At 41.9% G+C, this 23835-nt stretch overlaps 1 protein-coding gene across 4 annotated transcripts in view; it reads left to right on the top strand.

Annotated features, from left to right (window-relative positions):
- The first annotated feature begins 1921 nt into the window (after positions 1–1921).
- Positions 1922–23835, top strand: part of Stag2 (stromal antigen 2) — a 114818-nt gene continuing 92904 nt past the window's right edge. The window contains exon 1 of one of the 4 annotated variants that reach the window (XM_051179094.1): positions 1922–2020. The gene's annotated coding sequence lies outside the window, so the exon portion shown is untranslated. Of the gene's footprint in view, positions 2021–2176; positions 2279–3481; positions 3633–23835 lie in introns of those variants that run through there. The other 3 variants (XM_051179097.1, XM_051179096.1, XM_051179095.1) reach the window with 3 other exon arrangements.

Raw genomic sequence — 23835 nt, 5'->3', positions numbered from 1 at the left:
AGTGTAGGGGGTGTAGAAAAGGACCCGGGGGCCCTTTGGTGGGATGGGTGTGTTGGAGGAGACAGCTTCAAAGGGTGCTGTCCTGCCACTCTGGGGCTGCGCAGGGGGCGGAGGAGTGGGACAATCGGGTCGCCAAGCCCCGGAATTCCCACGGCCAGGCTGGGGCGGACCCCGCTCCTGGCCTCCGGGCGACCTCCTCCCTGGCGCCGCAGCCGCAGCCGCCGCGGCCCAGCCACTCCGCGCCGGGAGGAAGCGCGTCCCAACGAATGAGTAAGTGAGGCGCGGGCACGCCACCTTGTTTACCCCAGTCGGCGGCGCGCCCCTGCGGGCGGGCGCCCAGTTCACAGGCGGCGTCAGAGACGCCGCAGCCGGGAGTCGGTCGCTCGCCATTGGTTGGCGCCAGGGAGGAGGATGCTGGGTGGGAGGCGCGCGCCGCAATGGCAGCTGCCTGCCGCTAGATGCCGCTCCCTCCCAACAGGAGCTGGGCGCGGGTTGGTGGCCGACAGATGGCGCCTGCGCGTTCCATTCGCCTCCAAGTCGCCGGAGAGCGAACACCCCAAACAATCCCGAAGCGTCACCAAAAAAAAAAAAAAAGAAAAAAAAAAAAAAAAAAAGAAAAAGAAAAAATAAAAAAGAAAGAGAGAAAAAAAAGAACCCCCCCGCCGGATCCGACCGCCACTTTCAAATCCCCCCCCCACCGCGCTAGAACCGCGGGAGCCTCCGTCCCTGAGTAGAATCCAAGGGTGTAAAGAAGAGGAAGGGGCAAAAAGATTCTTGTCCCAGCCCAGGGGTGAAGCAGCCCCCGGCCTGAGAAAAGGAGGAAGGAGCGGGGAGGCCCACAGTCTCCGGGCGGCCTCTGTCGTACGCTGAGGGGGGAGGTAAGTTATAAAATGGCGGAGGCGAAGCTTCTAGAAGTTTGGAGGGGCACCCGCGGAGGGCGCGCGGCCCGCCGCGAGCCGTGGGTGCTGCAGACGGGGCGCGGAGAGCGAGAGCGGCCGCGGGGTGGGGGGGGGGGGGGACCGGGCGCCCCCGCCGCCCTCGCCGCCGCCCTGCCCGCCGCCCGGCCCGCCGAGGGCTCCGTGCGAGTGAGCGGCTGGCTGGGCCCGGGGGGGGGGGAGCACCGCGCCGCCGCCCCCGCCTCTCCCCCCTCTCCCCCCCCCCCGCCGTAGCCCCACACTCGCCAGCAACTTCCAGCCTCGCCCCCGCCCCGCCCGCTCCTCCCGGCCGCGGCCGCCGCTCCTTTCCCACCTACCCCCCGGCTGCGGCCAGCTCTCCCCTCCCTCCCTCTCCCCCCCCAGGCCGGGGAGCCCCCGCCGAGGGCCCCCCCACACTCCACCCCCCCCCCCCATGGGTGGCCCAAAATGGAGATCGCGCGGCGGCGCAAGATGGAGGCTCGGCGCCTCCGCGTAGCGCTCGCTGCGCCTCCCTCTCCGCCGGGGGCCTCCTAAGCGGCCGGGGCCGGGGGGGACGACGGAGGACCCCCCCAGTGGAGGTGGGGCGGGGGCGCCATCGCAGCCCGGGGGGGGGGTGGGGGGTGGGGGGGGGCGAGGGGAGGCCGCGGCCGGGCGTGTGTCTGTGCGTCCGTGTGTCTGTCTGTCCGTCTCGGGGGGCGGGGGGGGGTTGGGAGAGCGCGCTGGGCTGCGGCGGGGAAGGAAGCGAGCAAAATGGTGGGTGCTGGGGACCCGGGGGGAGGGGAGGGGAGGGGAGGGCGAGCTGTGGATTTGGGCCTCGGACGGAGGGAGGCAGGCCGAGGGAAAAGCGACTCCGCTCACACCCCTCCCTCGGGCCCCCCTCCCTCCTCCCCTCCCCTCCTCCCTCCCCTCCCCTCCCTCCCCTCCCTCCCTCCCTCCCTCCCTCCCTCCCTCTCTTCCTCCCTTCCTAGAGAGGGAACAACATTCATGTGACGGGCCCCTCGGCTTCTCTCCCCCGCCCCATCCTCTCCGGCGCGTGGTGGGGGAACCGCTTGGGCCAAGCGGTTGGCATCGATCTCGCCATCCTTTCCGAGGAGGCCCCGACTTCGGTCAGTTTTCTGAGGGCGCCGATCTTCGCCATAGGCCGGGGTCCGGCGGCGGCGGGTCCCCCCGCGCGCAGACCTTGCCCCGAAGGGGGGCCCTGCCTGCCTGGCATGGGCGGAGAGGGGGGGAAGGGCGGGAGTGGAAGGCTGTTTGTTGGGGGGTTTTGGCGCCACTTTTGTTTTAGTTTTAGTGCTGCTTTTGCGTTCCCACCCCCACCCGCACTGTCTTTCTCAAGGCACGAACTGAGCTGATCCTTGCCCCAGGTAGGCAGCCTCTGGTTTCCCTCCACACTTTTATTCTGGCTTCAGGGCGACTTTCTCTTTTCTTCTCGCTCGTATCGGGAGATCTGTGGACTGCAATTTTAGGAGGAAAAGGGTCGGATGGGCCATGGGAGAGAAGGTGTGGGAAACAGCATCAAGTAGTTCCGCAAAACTTTGAGCCCCGTTCCCATTTTCTTCTGGCCTAGAATCGTAAACGTATTGTGGATTTCGGCCTTTTTTTCCCCCTTTCCCTCCCGCCGCGAGAATGTCTTGTTTTGCCTTTAGCTTTTTATTTTATTTTTATTTTATTCTTATGAACCGCTGTACTTTCGACATTTAGTTTCTGCTCCTCGGTGTTATATGTCATTTTATTTTTAATCCTCAACTGTAATGGGTTATCGTGTGATTTTTTTTTTTGTTTTTTTTGTTTTTCGTGCTTTGGTGCTGGTCTTGAATTTTTAATATTGCATTAGTAGTTTCATCCGGTCTGGGAGACTTTCTCCTCCGTGGCCTAGGATGTTTTTTATGTTGTTGCCTCCCCCCTCGCTCTCCCTCCTCCATTCTTCTTGATGTAGTTTGTAAATTGAGGGTCATGTTTTTTGATTAAATGATTATTTCCAGCTTCTGTGCTATGTCTATCATAAACTTTTGATCTGTGGGGTTAGGTTTAAGTAAAGGAGACGCTTGTGTTGCTTTGCAATGGTTCCTTAAAATGCGCGGGCCGCCTCCTCCTCCTCCTCGACCCCGGTAAGCCCCATCTTCCCTTCACGGTGGAGTGTAAATTCCGTACCCCCTTTCTCCCACGGACCGCCGTATTTCACAGCAGCCACACCCTGTATATATGTCTCTGTGGATTGGACTCATTATCAGCTTAATTTAGTGACTTAAACCACCATGATGGGACTTGCTTAAGCACGAAGCTTCTTTTCCTGTTTAGTCCTGGTGTTTAGTGTCGAAAGAGGAATAATAGAGGTTTCTTAATGAAACCTGGTGCGGTCCAAGCTTTGCCTTTTTTTCTGTTGTCTTTTTTCCTACTCCGGGCTGTTGGCGGTGTCAGCACCGCTGCTGGGGGCGGGGGGTGGAGGGGAGAAAGAGTCGGGTTACCGAAGTGCGTCATTCCTGGCTCGAGCGGGGCCTGCTCGGGAGCTTGCTGGTGTTTGTTACTGTCCTCGCTGCACTTTCCTGCCAACCTTCTCTCTATGCGTATTGGTTAGGAGCAAAAGCAGGAGGCGGTCTCCTAATTCTGTCTGGAGCCCAGTGCGTTGCATTTAAGGGTATATGTGAACTTAATATGCTCTTTTTTTTCTTGATGGCCCTGGAAAGTGGATACATTTCTGCTTAACGACATACAATTCAGGTAGTTTGGTCTTGCTTTCATATATTTCTCAATGAACGGTGGGGGTTAATTTTGAACATTTTAAACCACTTACGTCAAAATGCCTGGTTTTCTTTCTACATTGATATCAATCTATAATTAGGGATCAGAAGGACCAGTTAAGGCATAAGTGTTCAGCGGTTTTTCAAGTGGTTGAATTGTAATTTCATGACACATTATGTTAAATAGTCGGGTTTTTTTGTTTTTGTTTTTGGTTTTTTTTTTTTTTTTTTTTTGGTTTTAAGATCAAGTGCTGGGTGAATTCCAGCTAATTGCAAATGTTTTAGGTTCATTTTCACCTCGTATTTTTATTTATCCTTTTAAAATATAATTAAAATGTACTCATTGGGTCTGATGGGCTTGATTAAAATTCTTAGAGATGGTTATTTCTATGTGTTTAATTGAATTCTTAAATTTGACTATCTAGGAGTTGTGCTGGGTGCTTGTTTAGTAACATTGTAATATTTTTGACTTTTTAACATGCTAGTTTGATACTTTGTTGCCTTGGGGTTATTCTCACTGTCCTTACTGAGCACTTGTGTCTTTGAAGATAAGAAGAGTAGGAGGACAGAGATGAAAAGACAAGTGGCTGTCAGTTGATTATTGTAGCTACGTGAGTTCTGGGCTCATTGTTAACTTACTCCGCTTTTTCATGTGCTCGAATATTTCTGTAGTTGAGGAGGAATTTGGAAGGAAAAAAATCTCCGAGTCTCTGCACTTTGATGGGCTGACTTCTTTATTATATTTACATGTCTTAAGTCATTTACGTGAAACTTAGGCTTGTGTGTAGGTAATTACATAATGCCTAGCGTACCAACTTTGAAAAAAATATTTAAACAGGCAGTATAGGGGAGACAACATACATTCTTGTAAATTAGATCGACTTTCAATGTAACTAGCCCTCATTACTTTCCTTTTGATTCTTTGCTTTGAAAACAGGAAATTCCATTTGTACATTTAAAACATTCTTCTTGGTGTCTGTTTCATTAACTTGGAGTTGCAGTGAGTCAGTATGAGAGGGATTTACTATTAATAGGAGGGGCTTTGGCAGTTGGAGTAAGCCACAGTGGAAGGGATTGGGGTGCCATAGGGAGCATTCCCCGTAGGAAGATTGACATGGCTGAATTCAGTTTCAGCCTTTGGTGTTTAATGACTAGGTAGAGAAGTGGCTTGGAAAAGAAATGTACTTATTAGCCATTCCTTCCCACTGGGAAGTAACTGTAGTATTATTAAGGTATCTGAGACTGACAGGCAGGGTAGAGAGGGTTCTTCTTTGTAAACCAGTAGGAAATTGAATGTTTACCTAGAAAATCATGTACCCTCCCCAACAATCTGCTGTTCTAACTACTTACAAGTTGATATGTAAACTATTTCATTTCTTTGAAGAACATTTTCAATATTGCTATCAGCAGTAAAATGCAATTAAAATTAAGACCCTTGGTCTCCTTTAACTAGTGTATTTGCTCCCAAAGTCCAAGGTAAGTGTCTTGCTTTCTGTAATTTGGTGTTACCATTCTGTGTCAAGCTTATTTTGTTCCTCTGTTAGATGCAATTTTAAATATCTGCTAAAGTTTTGGAGGGAATCCAAAGCAATGAGCATTTTATTTTTCTATTTGGTAAAGTTTACTCCCCAGTTATTGTAGAAAAAATTTCCCCCAGTCTGAGAGCGTTTCTGAACTCTTATTACTTTGTATCATTAGTTTTTACAAGGATGTTATGAGAAGGGAGATTTCTGGCTTCAAATTTTTATTCCTATGCAAATATTGTTAAGTAGATGGTGAAGACGTGGCATGAAATTTGATAGATTTGACTTTTTTTGTGGTGAGGCAGTAGCGAACAAATTACGAGTTTTGGCAGCCTTGAAGTTGAGTTGAGGGGTTTTTTAAAGTCAAAATGTGAAAACAATTTTAATGAAATTAAATGCAGCATTTATTTTTTTATCATTTGTATGAAGTAAAATTGGGGGCTTGGTCTAGGATCAGGCTCAAATCTCCTTTGGGAATACAAGGTTAGAGGTGAAAATATGTCATGGTCACTTCAGTAATGTTTAATACTCTGCATGCTTAACACAATCACCACAGTCCTTTGGGAATGCTGTACACAGTAGACAGCATCTTTATTTTGCTTCCAGTTCTCTATGAGAGATGCAACTCTTCAGTTTTTATGTTGAAATTTATTTTTGAACCTAAGCTTTATATTAAAATATACAGTTTGTTATTTAGAGGAGCACTATTTTGTAGTTGGGATAATAAATAGCAAAGGAAAGGGATAGTCCTAATTAGCAATGCACTATTAGTGTAGTTCTAGTTAGCTTTTAGTGTATATTGAAATGTGACTGTTGGAGAATAAAAAGGAGCTATAAAATTACTGTTGAAAAGTAGTTTGCATTTTTCTTCTTTTTTTTTTTTTTAGTTTTCTACATTCAATATTTATGCTCAGGGCTTTTTGTGTGTAGTTCCATACTGTGCCTGTATAATAATTCTTTGTATTTGTCACAAATGGTAGATTTTACATGTTATGGTGGCAGAGATATGAAGAAATAAAATTGTCGGTTTTCATTTTCAGTCTCCTGAAGTGCATTTTTTTTTGCATTTAACTAAATACTCTTTATTTTTTTGTGTAAGTAATGTGGCTTTGTGGACTGGGTTTTGTATATATGAATTTTAAAAAAGGATACATCTTTAGCTTCTTTCTTTGCTAATCTGTTACAGAGAATTTTCCTCCTGAATAGGGTTATTAATACATGTTTACTGTACTTCTTTGATACTGATTAGTAGACTTCAGGAAGTGAGTGTTGCTAGGCACAGTGGCTCACACCTGTAATCTGAGCACTTAGGAGGCTGAGGTAGGATTGCTGTAAATTTGAGGCCAATTTGGGACACAGTTGAGTATTAGAACAGCTCTGTGAGATTCTATCTTGGAAGAAGAGAAAGTTAGTTAAGAAATTAAACAAATTGTTTTGTTCTCTCTCCAGAGAAGGTGGATATAATGGTTTCTTTGCTTGTTTATTTACTTATTTTCAGACAGAATCTACTTCTGTATCCCAGGGAACCCTCAAATTGGTGATCTTCCTACTTGAGTCTTTCTAGTGTTGGGATTACAGACATTTGATGCCATGCTTGTATTTTTTTTAATTGAATAGTACTTTAGACTTGACAAACTAAAAGAGATTTTTATAAACGCTTAACAACTTCATGTAAAACTAAAAAATGAAATTCCTTTTAAAAATAAGCGTCAAGTAAATTTTCATTGTTTAATGTTGGCAAGTTGAGCTATCTTTATACTTTTGCAAGAGTAACTTTGTAATATAGTGGTCTGTAATTTGAAATCTGAGCTAATCTAAAAAGTAATTTCAATATATTTTGGGTTCCTTTGGGATTATTGTTATTTTTATTTCATTTTATGTGGATGAGTGTTTTACCTGCATGTAAGTGTGTGTACTGCACATGTGCATGGTCTAATCCCAGTAGAAGGTGTTGGATCCCTTGGAACTGTAGTTGAGGAAGGTTGCAAGGTGCCATGTGGGTTCTAGGAATTGAACCCGGTTGTGTACAAGAGCTGCCAGCACTCTTAACTACTGGGCCATCTCTTCGAGTGTCAGAAACCTATTTTAGTATGAATCCTCTCATAAACTTTGCAATATGTGTTTTAAAGGATATTTTACAGATGAGGAAGTTGAGGTTCTAGGTGATAGTAAATGACTTTTCCCAAATCACACCCTGATTAGCTTGACCTCAAATCCTTTCTGACTTTCTGTTTGCTAAAGTCAGATGTTTCTCTTACTGAGATTAGGTCTGCAATCTTCATTGCTTTAATTTTATTTATAAGATGAAGATTTTCTCATGTAATACAAGATAATTACAGATCTTTGTTCAGGATCAGGTGAGTTGCTGCATGGTAAACATTCTATTTTGGGGTCAGTGAGATGGCTGTAGACTAGGTTGGCCTTGAACTCATAGAGATATACCGACCTCTGCCTCCTGAGTGCTGGGATTAAGGCATGTGCCACCACTTACTGACCCAGTATTGAATATTTTCATCCATATTTCCTTTTTGTATTCCATTTATACCAACAACTAATTTTCCATGACATAATTATAACCCAAGGTGCCCATTGTATGCAGTGTGTTGGTTTTTCCTATTCATCTTGACAAAAAGATAGATGCCAAAAATATTCCTGTTTTATGAATTCTGTAGGTAATCTGAAGAACCATGGCTACAAATGTTATTAGTATATAAGGCTTGATTTGGTTGTAAGCAGAGATTGATTTTCATAGTTATTTTCTTGCTAAGAATTGTGATATCGCCTCTTAAAACCTTATATGTGATAAGATGTGAATATATTTGATGATATTGCCATTTCTCTGATAAATTTGTTAGTATTTGATTTCAAGCAGTTAGTGCTGTTGAGGTGTTTTAAAGAACTGAATGTAGGCTGAGTAGTGGTAATTAATGTGGATCTCTGTGAGATCAAGGCCAGCCTGGTCTACAGAGTGAGTTCCAGGGCAGTTAAGTCACACAGAGAAACCTTCTCTCAAAACAACAACAACAACAACAAAAATGAATGTGAAAAGTTAAATGTCTGATTTTTATCAGGAAGGAATATTGTAGAACATTTTTATTCCATAATTAAGACATTGATAGTAACTGATACTAACTAAACTCTTATTATATGCCAGGTACTATTACAAATGCTTCACATGTATTACAACACTCAGTTTTCATAATCATGTGAGGCATTACAACTGCATGGTTCATGTTTTTCTCTTTCATTAGTTTTTTCTTGAGACAGGCTATCTCTATGTGGCCCTGGCAGTTCTGGACCTCACTATATAGACTGATGCCTGGAACTCAGAAATCTGCCTGTCTCTGCCTCCCAAGTGTCAGGATTAAAGGTGTGTGCTACCATGCCCAACCTTATAGGGCAAGGTATTTTATGTAGTCTACATTAGCCTAGAATTCTTTGTCCAATCCAGGCTAGCCTTGAATTGAAGTCATTGAGATCTTCCCCTCTTAAGCATCCTGAGTGCTGGAATTTTAGGCATGAGTTACTACACCCTGCCAAACTAGGGTACTTTTGAGAGTAAGAGAGGTCATTAAGACAGCATGCTGGGAAAAGAGCATAAACTAGGACTGTCCCAGAGAAACTGGGATATATGATGACCCTAATTAATAGACCCTTTTTCAGAAGAGGAAACATGAAGGCCTAGTAACTTGCCCAATTAGTAATTGGTAAGAAGGGACCCCAAACCCCTGTAGAGATTTGTATGGGTATGAAAGTGATTTAAACTACTTTAAATTGTGTAATCAGAGAGTTTGCTAAATTTTATTCTTTGGGGTAAGTTTTTATTGGTACGGGGGCAACAGTAAAAGACAAGATAGCATTGTTGTTTAAAACCCAGTAGAATTTCTTGTACACTCTTTTGAAGTTATTTGACTAGGGTGATTATGTCTTACTTAATGTCAAAAAAGTAACTTCCTTTTACCTAAGTAAAACAAGTAAAAAAATCACCAACATAACAACATCTGAGTTTATTTTCCTTATGTATTATTCACGTTTCCTTTATCATTTTCCTATTAAGAAATATTGATGCAGTATTTCATGGAGTCCCACTGAGAAGACAGATAAGAGAAAAGGCATCACTTGGGACTAGGGAGGGATGTTATGAAAACCCAAGGAAACGCTGTAGTTTAGAGGCTTGCCTGAAGTGAAAATGGTCCTGGAACATAATTTGAGAGTTAGGACTTGCACATATCACTTCAGAAATGAAATAGTTCTCTTTGGGGCGAGGACACATGGCACTCAGAGGTACAGCTGTTGCTATTAGTGTTGTAAGAAAAGTCATGCCATGCAACAAGGCTCCTTTGAAGAGAGAGAAGAGGGAGAGAGTGAGGCAGAGAGGGGTCACTGGGGACGAATGTGGGGAAGAGAGACTGAGACAGGAGGTGGGCAAGGCCCACCTTTTAAAAGGGAAGATAATGAACATGCAAGGTAGCTGCAGCTGAGGTCATACCCTGTCAGAACCCCAAGGGCAGGCCAGTACAGATGCCTGGACACTAACATTTAGTGTTTCTAAGGCAGTCAGCACCCAGTCCTCTTATCCCCCCCCCAACCTTACCACGCTTTTACTTTTGTGATGTATTTCTGGACTATACATGTATGTGGTATCTTCTTCCCTGCCAAATTAATTACCAAATGCGAATTCTGGAAAAGGCATATTTCTTGCTGAGTGTAGGGAAGTGGTAGAGATTTGATCTTCTGCTTAAAACTTTTTGTTTTTAATGAAACAGGAACTCTACATAACCCTGGCTGGCCTTGAATGCAGATGGGATTAAAGGCCTATGCCACCATATGAGATCTGACCTTTTTGTCCCTCCCTCCCGTCTCTGTCTGTCCGTCTTTCCAAATATGGTTTCTTTGCATAGTCCTGGTTGTCCTGGATCTTGCTCAGTAGACCAGGTTGACCTCAACTCAAGAGACTCACTTGCCTCTGCTTCCTGAGCCTCACCATTACCATCCCTCATCGCATCTATAGAGGACTTCCACGTTTGTTTCCATAAGTTGGTTGCTTACTATTTCATTGACTGTTTTCATTTTTGACCTTAATTACTTCATTTTTGGAGATTTTGTTGCAGCCACTATCTTACCAATAAGAATGAGTTACTATTAAGTAGTTCTGTATACTAATTTGCTTAGTTTGTTAAAATTTTGTATAAGAAAACTGGAATGAAACTTGCATTTCTGATCAGATAAGGAATATGTGGACTGTATTGTGACTTGGGGGCAAAGGTTAATTTGGGGAAGGGGATTTTTGTAGTGCTAGGGATTGAATCTAGAGCCTCAGCACATAAACCAGGGGAGAACTTCACTATTGATTTATAGCCCCGGTTCTTGTGTTTTGACATAGGATCTCTCTGTCATTATGGCTATCCTTGAATTCACTTATTTGCCCATGTTGGCCTCCAAGTTGTAATCTTCCTGCTTTAGCAACTTGAGGGAAGGAGCTTGGAGACATTTATCATATGAAGTTAATGCAATTATTTTTGACCTTACTGGCAATTATATAGTTAGAGTTCAAAGATGAGGTGGAGGCTCGTGAATGGTCTGGAATGATGTACCGGATGTTTTTGTTTGTTTGTTTGTATTTTGAGACTGGCTTTCTCTGTACTCTTGGCTGTCCTGGAACCAGCTCTGTAGAACAGGGTAGCCTTGAAGTCAAAGAGATCCACCTGCCTCTGCCATCCGAGAGCTGGGATTAAAGGTGTGCACCATGTCCAGCTCAAAAAGTCTATTGATGTATCTAAAGCAATGCAGCTAAAGTTTATTTTAGCTTTTAAAGTGTGAATGTAGCTTGGTGGCAGTGGTTCTCATCCTTAATTAATCCCAGGACTCAGGAGGCAGATGCAGGTAGATCTCTGTGAGTTTGAGGCCACTTTTGTCTACAAAGCGAGTTCCAGGACAGCCAGGGCTGTTACACAGAGAAATCTTGTCTCCAAAATCAAAAACCAAACAAACAAAACTCTTGAGTGTAGGTATAAGACAGAGATTCAGTAGTATTGGGACACAATATCCAATTTTTTGTAATGTTGGAGATTGAATTCAGGGTCTCATGCATACAACACAAGATATGTGTGTATCTCATCGGGTTCTCAAGGATTTGTTATTAAATGGGTAGTGCTTTATTCTGTCCCCTTAATAATATTAGTTGGACTGTATCACAGTAAAATATATAAAAATTCTCATTTGTTTGAGACAAAATTTCACTGTTTACCCCTGGCTGGCTTCTAATTTGTCACAGAAAGTTCAGAGATCCATCTGTGTCTCCTTGACCCTGGGATTAAAGGTGTGTGCCACACACTGGGCAGTGGTGGTACATGCCTTTAATCCCAGCACTTGGGAGGCAGAGATAGTTGGATCGGAGTGAATTCAAGGCTAGCCTGGTCTACAGATCGAGTTACAGGACAGTCTCCAAAGTTACAGAGACAATCCTGTCTTGAAAAGCAAACAAACAAGGTATGTGCCTAACAGAAAAACAATGTGTGTGTCACCTCATCTGGCAAAAGTTATTTAAAAAATTGTCCTGTATTATATATAGTTGCTCTTTAGGTATTTTTCTTCTAAAGATTATATGGTTGGGTAATCCCTTTTGGCCTCATTCTTGTGATCCTCTTGTCTCAGTCTCCCAAGTGCCATTCCTTTTCTCATTTTGTGGTGCCTGACGGAACCCAGGGCCTCTTGTGTGTTAGGCCACCACTCTGCCACCTTCCCCCTCTCATTAAGACAGTTTTGGCAGAATATCTTTATTAGAAATAGTGATAGTTACTAGAAAATACAGCGTTCTACAGGTGGTGGTGGTGCATACCTTTAATCCCAGCAGACACGAGGCAAAGGCAAGTGATCTCTTTGAGTTTGATTCCAGCCTGGTCTACAGAGTGAGTTCCAGGACAGATTATACAGAGAAACCCTGTCTTGAAAAACAAGAACACAAACAAAAAATACAGCTCACTATGAAAATTGTTAGAAGAAAAGTGACAGCATGTTAATGTTACCTTGGAATGCTCATTGTTGGTGGTTAATAATCAGAGTTAACAGATTCCCATTGTTCCTTACAGCATTTATCATTATCCAAAAGTTTGAGGCCTTCCAATTTGTATTATGTTTCTGTGTAAAAGCAATAAGCAATGAAATATTTGTTACTGGGGTACAGTGACTTGGGCCTGTACTTGGGAGGCCGAGGCAAGAGGATGTTGAGCCTAGATTTTCAGGCATCTGTATTGGCCTGTCCTTGGGGTTCTGACAGGATATGGCCTCAGCTGCGACCACTAAGAGCACCACTTGTGTACATTCACCATGTTCCCTTTTAAAAGGGCCCTGTCTACCTTCCATCTTTGTCTTTCTCCCTCTCTCCTTTTCTACCTTTCTCTTTCTCTTCCACCGCTCTTGTCCCCAGGGACCGGTCTTTGCCCCCCTCCCCCTTTCTGCCCCTTCTCTCCTTTTACAATAAACTCCCTCTGTGAGTCCTGTTGTATGGCGGGGCTTCACGGCATTTTTAAAATGACAACATTGGTTCCCTGACTGGGAAAGGCTTCCTCCTGCCCGCAGGCAGTTTGAGACACCTTGGGATCCTGGAAACTGGTCCACATTCCACAGTCTCACTTCTCTGGATTGCTGGGTTTCAACATCCAAAACCTGCATGATTGGAGAGCCACTCCCCTACCTCTGGCTATTTCGAATGAGGACTCTAGTCTGAGTGATTTTCTTTTTTTCCCCCTTTTGGCCTCATTAAGTTCTGGTAACAGACAGTCATGGCTCTTGCCTGAGGACTTACTGGGTGGCCTGTGCCTGTGTCATTTCTTGGACCCTTGGGTCCTTTGGGTCCTGCTACTTGAATAATGAATCACTGGGCAACTTGTACCTTTGTCTTGATCCTTGCTTGATAAAAGCCATTGGATCTTGTTCTGCCTCACTCATGGGGAATTAGCCTACCAAAAATCTGCTTCTCAGCACTTTATATCTTGATATTTTATGGGACCATTGCAACATTCTGCCAGTGATCCTGATGGATGGGAGTAGGTATCAGCCTTTTACCCTTTCACACTTCTGCTTCCCTCCCCCCATCCCCAATAAACCTCTTACATTAACTTTTTCGTGCAGCATGTTTAGTGGCAGAGCTCACTAAAAGGTAATCACTTCACGTTGGGACCCTACCCTTATTTTCCACCCTGAATAGATCCACGCTCTTCCACCTGCAACAAATCTGCTTTCTCCTTCACTGATGGCATTGCCTTCCATTCAATATTGGCAGTAGGGCCTCTGGGGCTACCAGCTTCTGACCATTCCCCTGCATGTGAGGCTTCATTTCTCCAGCCCAGTCTTCTCCTTGTTTGCTGGCTTTTCTTCAAGTCCTGCTACCAGGCAGGCAACTATGTTTCTCTTGCTCTGCACTGAGCAGCCTGTGCCATCTCAAAATTGACCCTCTCTGAATTCCTGGGACTGTAAGAATGGCAGACCCTTGGGTCTTATTTCTCCATCAAACTCATGGGAACTGTGTCATCATCATCTATACCTCCTTGCTCTCATTGGGTTGGTTTTTGGAGACCCACTGATCATTCCTAATCAGCTATTGTTGCAGGGCTACCAGCTGTTGGTCACAGAGCTGGAGGTACAAGACTATCAAACACATCTGGGTGATGTGGTGATTGAAAAGATCAGGTGCTGTAAGCCCTAGGGAGTCTACTTGGATCTACCTCGAACAGCATTTTGCCAGGTCCAAGAGGCACCTCACAGAACCTGCACAGTGCAGTGAAACAGCCAGCTACCCAGGACGTGGTCAGCACCCCAGATTTCTCAGGTCCCCCAAAGATGAAGGATGCCCCCCAGGTCAGCAGGAAGTAGTCTTGAGAACATGGTGTCCTCGCCCCTTTCAACACCTCACCTTTTTATAGTAAATAAAAAGAGAGGAATGTTAGTATTCAGGCATCTGTTCTGGCCTGCCCTCGGAGTTCTGACAGGGTACACCCTCAGCTGCAGCCACTAAGAGCACCACCTGTGCACATTCACTACGTTCTCTTTTAAAAGGGCCCTGCCCACCTCCCTCTCTCACCCCCTTCTTTCTCTCCCTCTCCCTTCCCCTTCCTCCTTCTTTCCCTCCCCTCCTCTCCCTCCCTACCATTCTTATCCCTAGGGACTAGTCTCTGCCCTGCTCTATGCCCTTTTTTCTGCCCCTTCTCTCCTTTTCCAATAAACCCTCCTATGTGAGTCCTGTTGTATGGCGTGACTTCTTACAGGTGTTTCTAAAATTACAGCACTACAAGTTTGAGGCTAGTTTGAACAACAGAGTACCACTACTTTTTCTTTTCAAGACAGGGATTCTCTGTGTAACAGCCCTGGCTGTCCTAGAACTCTCTGTTGAGCAGGCTGGCTACAAACTCAGAGATCCTCCTGCCTTTGACTCCTGAGTACTGGGCTTGAAGTTGTGCACCACCACAGCTGGTTCCATTCTTGTTTAAAAAAAAATTCTATTTGTTGGGGCTGGAGAAATGGTTCATTGCTTAAGAGCACTTATCTGTCTTGCAAGTTTCTGTTCCTACCTAGCACCCACATGGTGGTTCATCCACCATCTTTAACTCCACTTCTAGGTGGTCTGGTACCCTTTTTTCACCTGTGGGTGCTACATACATATTTATGTAGAGCATTCATATACATAAATGTGTAAATATATATGAATGTTTTGCCTGAATGGATGTCTGTGAACCATATAGAAGATTGGTGCCCATGGAGGCCAGAGAACATTGGATCATCTGGAACTGTAGTTACAGATAGATGGTTGTGAGCTACTATGTGGGCTGGGAATTGAACTTGGGGTTCTCAGAAAGAGCAGTCAGTGTTTTTACCTGATGAGCCATTTCTCCAGCCACGTGTTTTGTTATTGAGACATGATTTTATTAACTCAGGCTGGCATTGAAATTGCTATGTAGCTGTGTCCACTTTCCAAGTGGTGGGATTGCAGGCTTGTACCACCACACCTGGCTTTTATAGACAGTGATGTTTCTAGAAATGGTTTTCAACCATTTTTAGGGATTGAACCTACTACCAAGCACTTTCTAGGCAAGCTCCTTTACTGCTGAGATAAATCCTCAGTTGTTGTCTTTGTTGAGACGGTTTGTCTGTGTAACTGCTCTAGCTGTTCTGGAACTCAATCTGTAGACCAGACTGGCCTGTAACTCACTGAGATCTGCCAGCCTCTGCCTAAAGGCGTGTGCCACCACTGCCCCCTAGTCATTTTGTATTTTAATGTTTATTGCTGGTTTCTTATAACGTTGACGTGAAATTTTTAGCAGAGTACATTATACTAGATTTGTTTTTAATATATTCTACATCTGTATATGATAACTCCCTAGAATGCTATTTTACGTGTATAGGTGTTTTGCTTGCATGTATGTATGCATATCACTTGATTCTTGGGTGCCTCAAGGACAGAAGAGGAGGGTATTAGTTCCTATGAAACTGAAGTTAAAGAAAGTTGTTAATCAGCCAGGCATTGTTGGCACACACCTTTAATCCCAGCACTCGGGAGGCAGAGGCAGGCGGCTTTCTGTGAGTTCAAGGCCAGCCTGGTCTGTGGACTAGTTCCAGGACAGGCTCCAAAGATACTCTGAAAAATCCTGTCTCAAAAAACAAAACAAAACAAACAAAAAACAAAAAAACCAAAACTAAAAACAAACAAACTGGGAAAAAAAAAAAAGAATGTTGTGAGTCACCACTTGGGTACTGGGAAATCAAACAAGTGTCCTCTGGAGGAGCAGCAAGTGCTGTGAACAGCTGAGCCACCTTTCTAGGCCTTTAGATCCTTTCATTTTAGAATATGGATGTACTTTCTTAGATTTCTAACCCTCTTTATTTTTTTTTAAAGCAGAGACATTTTTACTTAATAGTATGTCTTCTGCTTTGTAGCTGATTTTCAGACTTTATGGCTGTTAGATTGGTGCTACAAAGACTCCATTTTAATATTCTCTTATTTAAACAATATTTCGTGTCCTAAAGAAATAATATTAATGATAGCAAGGGACATTAACCGTTGAGAATTTCCATTCCGTGGTACAGGAGAGAAAACAGGAAATCTTTGCAAAGCTATAATATTTTTCTGCTGGGATGTATGCTCCTTCCTGCCTCCACCACTCATTCAGGCCAAAAGACATTCCTTTACCCTTGGCAGGAGAATTGAGGAAGTGGTGGTGTGGCCATGGCTCATGGAGAAGTAGAAATATGTAGTTATGTTTTTGAAAAGCAAACCTGTCAGTGACATGGGTTTTTCCTACTTGAAAATATGCACGATTTGGAGTTTAGATTATCAATACATAAAGTATTTCTATTCATTGAAAAATATTTAGTAGACTTAAGATTTGGGTGTTGTAAATATTCTCAAAAAGTTGCAGAGAAATGATTTAGACAAGGTGGGATTTTATTAGGAAAGTTCCTTTAATAGCTGCACAGGCAGTTAACAAAGTGCTATAGAAAAAAAATACAAATCTAATGAGGTAACTGTATTGGTAAATATAAATATTCCAAGTTGGTGAATATTCAAGCTTATTTCATACAACTATATTGTTGCCTTTGTCAGTTTAGGAGCAGTTTTTTTTTTTTTTTAAATCTGATTTCAAGTACTTGTTTCATTGTACAGGGTGTATTATATGGGTTCTCAAATGGTAATTGAATTCAAATCTTAGATCTTTTACAAATGTGGTCCTCAGTTCTTGTTATTCATATCCAAGAGCTGTATTTTGTAAGAGACATAGTCAATTATCAGTTTCCTCTAGGCTGGCTTTGCATTAATGATAATTTTTATGTGACAAGATATCATTTGCAGCACTGTCTTAGTTCATGGGAGTATATAGTAGGCTCCCTAACATCTGATTTTTGGCTTCTTACAATAGCCTGTGAAGTAGTTGATTGATGGCTTTTCACTTACTAATAATTTCAGAATGGTTAACATGATTTGCCTAAGATCACTCAGCTAATAAGTGCTTGCTTTTGAATCCAATTCCGCCTAATTTCAGAACATTTCTTCCCATGGTGATACACTGCCTCCCAGTGGGATGATTTATAGATTTCACTGTGATGCTTTCTTTGGGGGAAAGATAATAAAAGGAGCCAAGGATCCTAAATAGAGGAGGGTTAAATACTTCTAAGTAGTTAGACAACTTAGGAGGCTTAGGAAGGAGAAAGGCTTATTTTCTCCCGAGACCTGGTGAAGATACATTGCTCTATGTCTAAAGTTGTACATGTATTATATTTTTCATTAAGATGACTGGCATGTAAATATGAGTTGAGAATAGAAGAGATGGAAAAGTTTGACTCCTCTGTAAAATAATGGTTGAATTAATTTTAAGCAACTAATGTTTATAATATTAACTGAAACAAACAACAACAAAAAATTGTTACTATATGTGCTGCAAAGATAATATCACTAAAGGACAATACTTTTTGGCTAACATGTGAGTTTCACCATGACATCTTCATATATGTGTCATCATTCCCCATTCTCCTTATTTCTACCTCTGTTCTCATTTTCTCCAGTACTTCATGTCCTGTCTCAGATTGGCTCCCTGAAGGACAATTATCCGGGAAATTATCTCTTTAGGTAAATCGGTCTGAATTAGTCCACATGAAGATACCAGGTTTTGGTTTTCCAGTTTCCCTTAGCTTCTCCCCTGTTTGCTTCTTCTACCCTCTGTCTCTTGGGCTGGGGAAGAACCCAGGGCCTTGAGCATCCTGGACAAACAGGCTCATCCCTAGCCCTCATCCACAGTCTCTTTGCTGTTACCGTTCCATAACCAGCATTTTTGGGTTTTACATTTTCTAAAGTTTTCAAGTAATTTGATGGTGCTTTCCCTATTATATTTTTTTTTTTGTTATTAACCCTCACTAGATAACCCTATATGTTAGACACTGCAAGGAGGGGACATTTAATATTTCCAACTGCCCTCTGATGTAGGTACCCGAGTATTTCCTTTGTGACAGATAATATGTTGAGGGGTTTATTGGTATGATAAGCCTTAAGATTATGAATATTGACCTCATTTATCCAGTACATTCCTTGTATCATGCTACTTTGTCAGAAGTATCAATCTTATACTTAAGAAAATGGAGCTAAAGAAATTAGGTAATAGGGATGGAGAGATTTTTCATTTATAGGAGCACTTGTCTGTTTTACAGAGGATCTGGATTCAGTTCCCAGTATCCTCATGGTGGTTCACAACCATCCATAAACTCCAATTCCAGGGTATCCAATGACCTTTTCTTAACTCAGAAGAGCCCTTTAGTCAAAGCATGAAAAATAATGTCCCATTCTCCTAGTCCTCCATTTTCTCCTTCCTGCAGCTCTTATCAGTATCAAACATACATTTACATGGGTTGTGTCCATTTTCTCACATGAATGCAAACTCAATGAGATCAAAGTTATTTGTCAGTTTTGTTTGTTGACTTAACTCTAACACCTGGAACTATGCTTTGGACAAAGTGATCTTTAGTATTTGTTGAATGGATGAGAGACACAGACTATTTTCAAGCTGATCTTGAAGTAAATTAACTGAATGTTTAATAGACCTGAGGCAGTTACTTGAGCCTCTTGAGGTAGAGGTGGGAAGACAGTTAAATCTTAATAATACTTTTCCTATTCTTTTTGAATTGCCTTGAGTTCCAGGAGGAGGATTTGGCCTCAGTTCAGTTTCTAGGTTCCATGGAGCCTTTTACTTTTTAGTACAAGTTTGCCTTAAAGCTGCTTCTCTATACCATCATAACTTTAATTCATTCTGTCTAAAGATTCTTTGCATAATCATTTATGGTATATTTCCGATGTGCCTAGAATGGAGCTAAAAGTGTAACAAGTTGTGTTGCCTTTAAATAGGGTATCTTAGTAGAAAACAACACAATATAGACAGATTCCTCAATCATTTGAATATGTGTGTAAATTATAGAAATGTAATATGCTAAAGTTAAAAAATGTTTTCATTAATATTTTGGTAACACAGTATGCTAATATCTTTAAAGTTTGTTTTGGGGGGGAATGGGTTTGAGACAAGGTTTGTCTGTGTAGTCCTTTCTATTGGAATTCACTCTGTAAACTAGGCTGACCCCTAAGTCAAGAGATCCACCTGCCTCTGCTCCCTCCCCCAGTACAGGGATTAAAGGCTTGTGCCACCATTGCCTGACTTGTCTTTAAAGATAGTGTCTCACTATGTAACCTGCCTGGCCTCTTCACCCCACAGAGATCTGCATGGCTCTGTTGTTATACCCTTTTTTGTGTTTGAGTTTCTCAAAGCAGTTTTTGTTATCATTTTTGTAGTTGGTACAGGTTAGTAATATTGCACTCCACTCTGACATCTAAGTGTTTACATTCTGTAGAGAAATGTTACATATTTCAATCCCAAATTGATAACATGTGGCAGAATTTCAGTACAGATAAGAGCAGGAGATATATATTTGAATTTCCTATTTATAGAGTACATTGTCTAATAGAGGAGAGAACTCAGAGATCCGAGGGCCAGTGGTATACATTTTATATCAAAGCAGAAGAAAGTGAGATGATGAATGTAACATACAATTCATAAGCATCTCAGATGTGAATGGAATCCAGATGGCATGTTCTTCCATCTGGGAGATGCTTTTTAAAATGTATACAGTATAGACTCTTCTTCAAATCATGTCAAGTTAAAATTACCTTGAAGTTGATATAATTAACAATTACCGTTATGTAGATTGTTTCTTTGTGGTGTCTAATAGAAGTTGGCTTCTTCTCCCACACTGAGTCCCAGGTTACCGCTAAGAATTAAGTTGAAACGTGGACAGGGAAAGGGAGGGTGTATCTGATTTAATGTATTCTAAATGTCAAGTGGAATTTTGTTGGAATTACCTTGTGTGAAACATTTCTATTAATGTTTATAGTCCAAGAATTTATTGTACTTAAATACACAAATGGTATTAGGATAATGTAATGTTGTAATTTGATATCTTCATATTAGCGCTCACAAATATGATTGAACTTTCTGAAGAGTTGTTTTGAAAAGCAAAAGCCACTTTTCTTTTTTCCCTTTGTAATTCCATGTGAAGTAAGTGTATAGGGAACCACTTTAGGTTTTTTTGAGCTCAAAAAAAAAAAAAAAAACCTAAAGTTTTGAGTAAAGCTTCCTAGGATTGAAATAAAGATGAGATGAGTGTTTTAAGAAATTTTATTTTTCTGGGGAATAGAATGATGGCTCATAGGTTAAGAGCACTTGCTACTCTTATAGAGCATCTTACTTCAGTTCCCAGCACCCATAGTAGGAAGAATGGCTCACAACCACATGTAACTCCATCTCCAAGGAATAATAGCTCATTGTCTTTTGGAGTCAGATCATTGTACTCACATGCATTTAACCTACACAAACATATACCTGCATAATTAAAAATTAAAAATACATCTGAAAATCTTATTTTTTGATGAAATTGTTATTAGTATGAGAAGTCATCCATAATTCCAACTTTTAGAAATTTTGTTAATGTATATGAAATTGTAAAATGGCTATGGGCGTAGTTTCATGAGAGAACACTTGCCTAGAATTACCACAAGGCATTACACTTTCTAACTCTGTGTGTCATGCACACAACCTTTACCCACTGAGACATTTTACTGGCTTGTTTCAGCTACTTTAAATGTGCAATTCAGAATCATTAAGTACATTCACATTCTTACATTAACACCATCTAGCTCCAGAACATTTTCAGTATCCCATTATAAAACTGTATCTAGCAAGGAGTGGTGGTGTATAATTCCAGAACTGGGGGAAGGGCTGAGCTAGTCAGCCTTTGTCAAACATCAATCCAGAGCGGGAGAGATGGCACAGCACCTGGGATCATTTGTTGCTCTTGTAGTGGTTCCCAGTAATCACATGGTGATGCACAAACATTCTGTAACTCCAGTTGCAGTGGATCTGTGGCCCCTTTCTCACCCCTTTGGGCACCAGGCATTCATTGTACATAGTGCACATACATGCAGGCCAAAACACTTAAATCTTAAAAGAAACCCTAAACCTGAATACCATGTCACTGTGTTTATTAAGCAATAGTTAACTTCCTACTCACTCTCTTACCAGCTTTTCCCCTTCTGTTTTTGTATTTAACTCTGTTAGGTAGTTATTACAGACCTCATTCAGTACTTGTCAACCTGTGAGACTATGTCCTGGACCAGGCTGGCCTCGAACTCACAGATTTGCCTGTCTCTGCCTCGCGAGTGCTGGGATTAAAGGTGTGCACCACAAACGTCCAACCTAAGTTCATGAAACTCATTAATCAGTTGATTGATGCTTGGATTACTTTGTCTTTTGGATGTGAGAACAGTGCTTATATGGGCATTGGTGCATAAGTAATCTCTATAGTTCTTGTTTTCATATTCTCTTTCTCGTGTGTGTGTGTGTGTGTGTGTGTGTGTGTGTGTGTGTGTGTGTGTGTGTGTGTGACTGAGGCTCAAACCCAGAGTCTAGGGTATGCTAGGCTAATCTACCAAATGAGCTTTATTTCCCATCCTCCCCACCTCTACTTTTATTTCTTTTGTGCTTATTCTCAGAAATGTAATTGCTCAACAAATGGTTGATTAGATAGTGAGAGGCACTACAGTGATCCCAGAGGATTTAGCAATGGACAAGGGCCTGGTTCCTGCTTTTGTGGAATGTATATTGTAGTAGGTGGAAAGATGCTAATTAAGTAGTTATGGCTGTTTGTTACAACTAGAAATGCGTATTGTTATGTGTGTGTTCAAATGCGCTCCAGTATTCCAATAATTGCCTACCATTTAGAAATACCTTCTACCTTTTTCTCCCTCTATATTTAAAGTTTAATGCATCTAGAATTTCCATTTAAAATTTTTTCAGTACTGACGATTGAACATCATAGGCATGTGCCCTAGTAATGAACTATATGCCCAGTCTGTTTCCTTTTCTGTTTGATCAATGTCTCATTAAGTTGTCTAGTCTGACCTTGAACTCCGTTTTTAACCTAGGCAGGCCTTGAACTTGGAGTCCTCCTGTTTCAGTTTCCCAGAGTGCTGGAGTTAGAGGCATATGACCTCACCACCCAGGTTTGGCGCCTGTCCTGGAACAAGCTCTGTAGACCAGGCTGACCTCGAACTCAGAGATCCACCTGCCTCTGCCTCCAGAGCGCTGGGATTAAAGGCGTGCGACACCAACGCCCATCATGGGGGCCTTTTGAGTTTATAGTAGCTTTTTGGTTAATTACTGGTATTGATGTCTTTTAATATTAAGCATATGTATCTAAATATTTTACATTGGGGTTTGTTGCATCATTTTGTAATATCTGTTCACCTTATTTATGGTTTTCTTAGTTTATTTCCCTTTACAGACAGTAGTCTGTTAGGAAGTCTACAATAATCTACCCATTATTTTGTGTAGCCAGCTGCTGCTAAAATTGCAGTTGGTGGACAGCCAGTTAGTGGATAGGTGAATTAAAATATTTTGTAAATAAAGCTTAAGAACCAGTGTAGTGGTTCTTTTTTTTTTGTGGTTTTTTTTAAATGATATGGTCTTTTTTGGCAGTGAAGGCTATAGTGAAAGTGACTTGAAGGTTTTGCTAGTAATTTAGTCTGTTTCTTGATAACGATGACTATTTTCAATCATGAAGGAGGATATTTAGGAGATATAACTTAAGATAGCAATGTATGTTGCATATTTTGATATGATGAGTTGATCTCTGTACCTTCAACACTGTCACCTTAATTTACATCCATGTTTGTATTTACCAACGGTTGGTATTTTTTTGTACTTCTGAGTCACACTCCAGTATACCTTAAACTTGTAAATAAGAATGTTTCTGTTTATTGCTGTAACCTTGGTGTCTCAAACAGTCCCTGGTACATAGCAGTAGTTCAATTACTGTTGGTTGAATGACTGAATTGTTTCACCTGTGAATTTATATGAAAACTTATTAAAATACTTTGAAGTAAATTTAGTTCTAGTTGTGATGGAACCAAATTTCTGAAGGTTTAGAACTCCCCAAGACTTATTTTAAAAGTCAGTCTAAGAAGCAGAAAAAAGTTTTGAGGTGAGGAACTTGTTACTGTAAAAAGTTGTGCTAAGATTAAAAAAATGTCTTTAATATTAAAGACATCTGGATGTGGTGACCCATAGCTCTAATCATAGCATCTGAGAGGAAAAGGCAGGAGGTATTCTAGTTTACTGCCAGCCTAAGCTACATAGGGAGACTCCATTACAAAAAAGCCAAGGGCTAGGGATGTTTAGCATGATGGCAGAGTTCTTTGCAATGTGTGTTTAAGGCATTAAGTTTGCTCTTCAGTGTAGCATGTGATCAGGTGTTCCAGACCAGCCTCAGCTATATCATGAATTGAAGTCTGCCTGTGCTGCAAGAGATGCTGTTTCAAAACAAACAAAATACAAAGAAACAATAGCATTACAATCTAGAATTAGTTAAATAAATCTTATTCTTTATTTAACTGTGTATAAACTCATCTCAACTATGGTGATTAGCATTTTTTCTTATGGAAGAGATTTTACTCGTATTTTAAGAAACCGATTTAGTGTAGTATTTCCAAACATAGACAAGTTTCATTTCCAAGTTGAAGAAGTTAGGCTGTTGGAAGGTGGTGAGAAAAGAATAGTTAAAAGTAATATATTGCTT

This window comes from Phodopus roborovskii, unplaced genomic scaffold (assembly GCF_943737965.1).
Source record: "Phodopus roborovskii unplaced genomic scaffold, PHOROB, whole genome shotgun sequence".
NCBI lineage: Eukaryota > Metazoa > Chordata > Mammalia > Rodentia > Cricetidae > Phodopus > Phodopus roborovskii.
The sequence above is the reverse complement of the archived record's forward strand: the minus strand, read 5'-3'. Positions and strand labels throughout refer to the sequence as shown.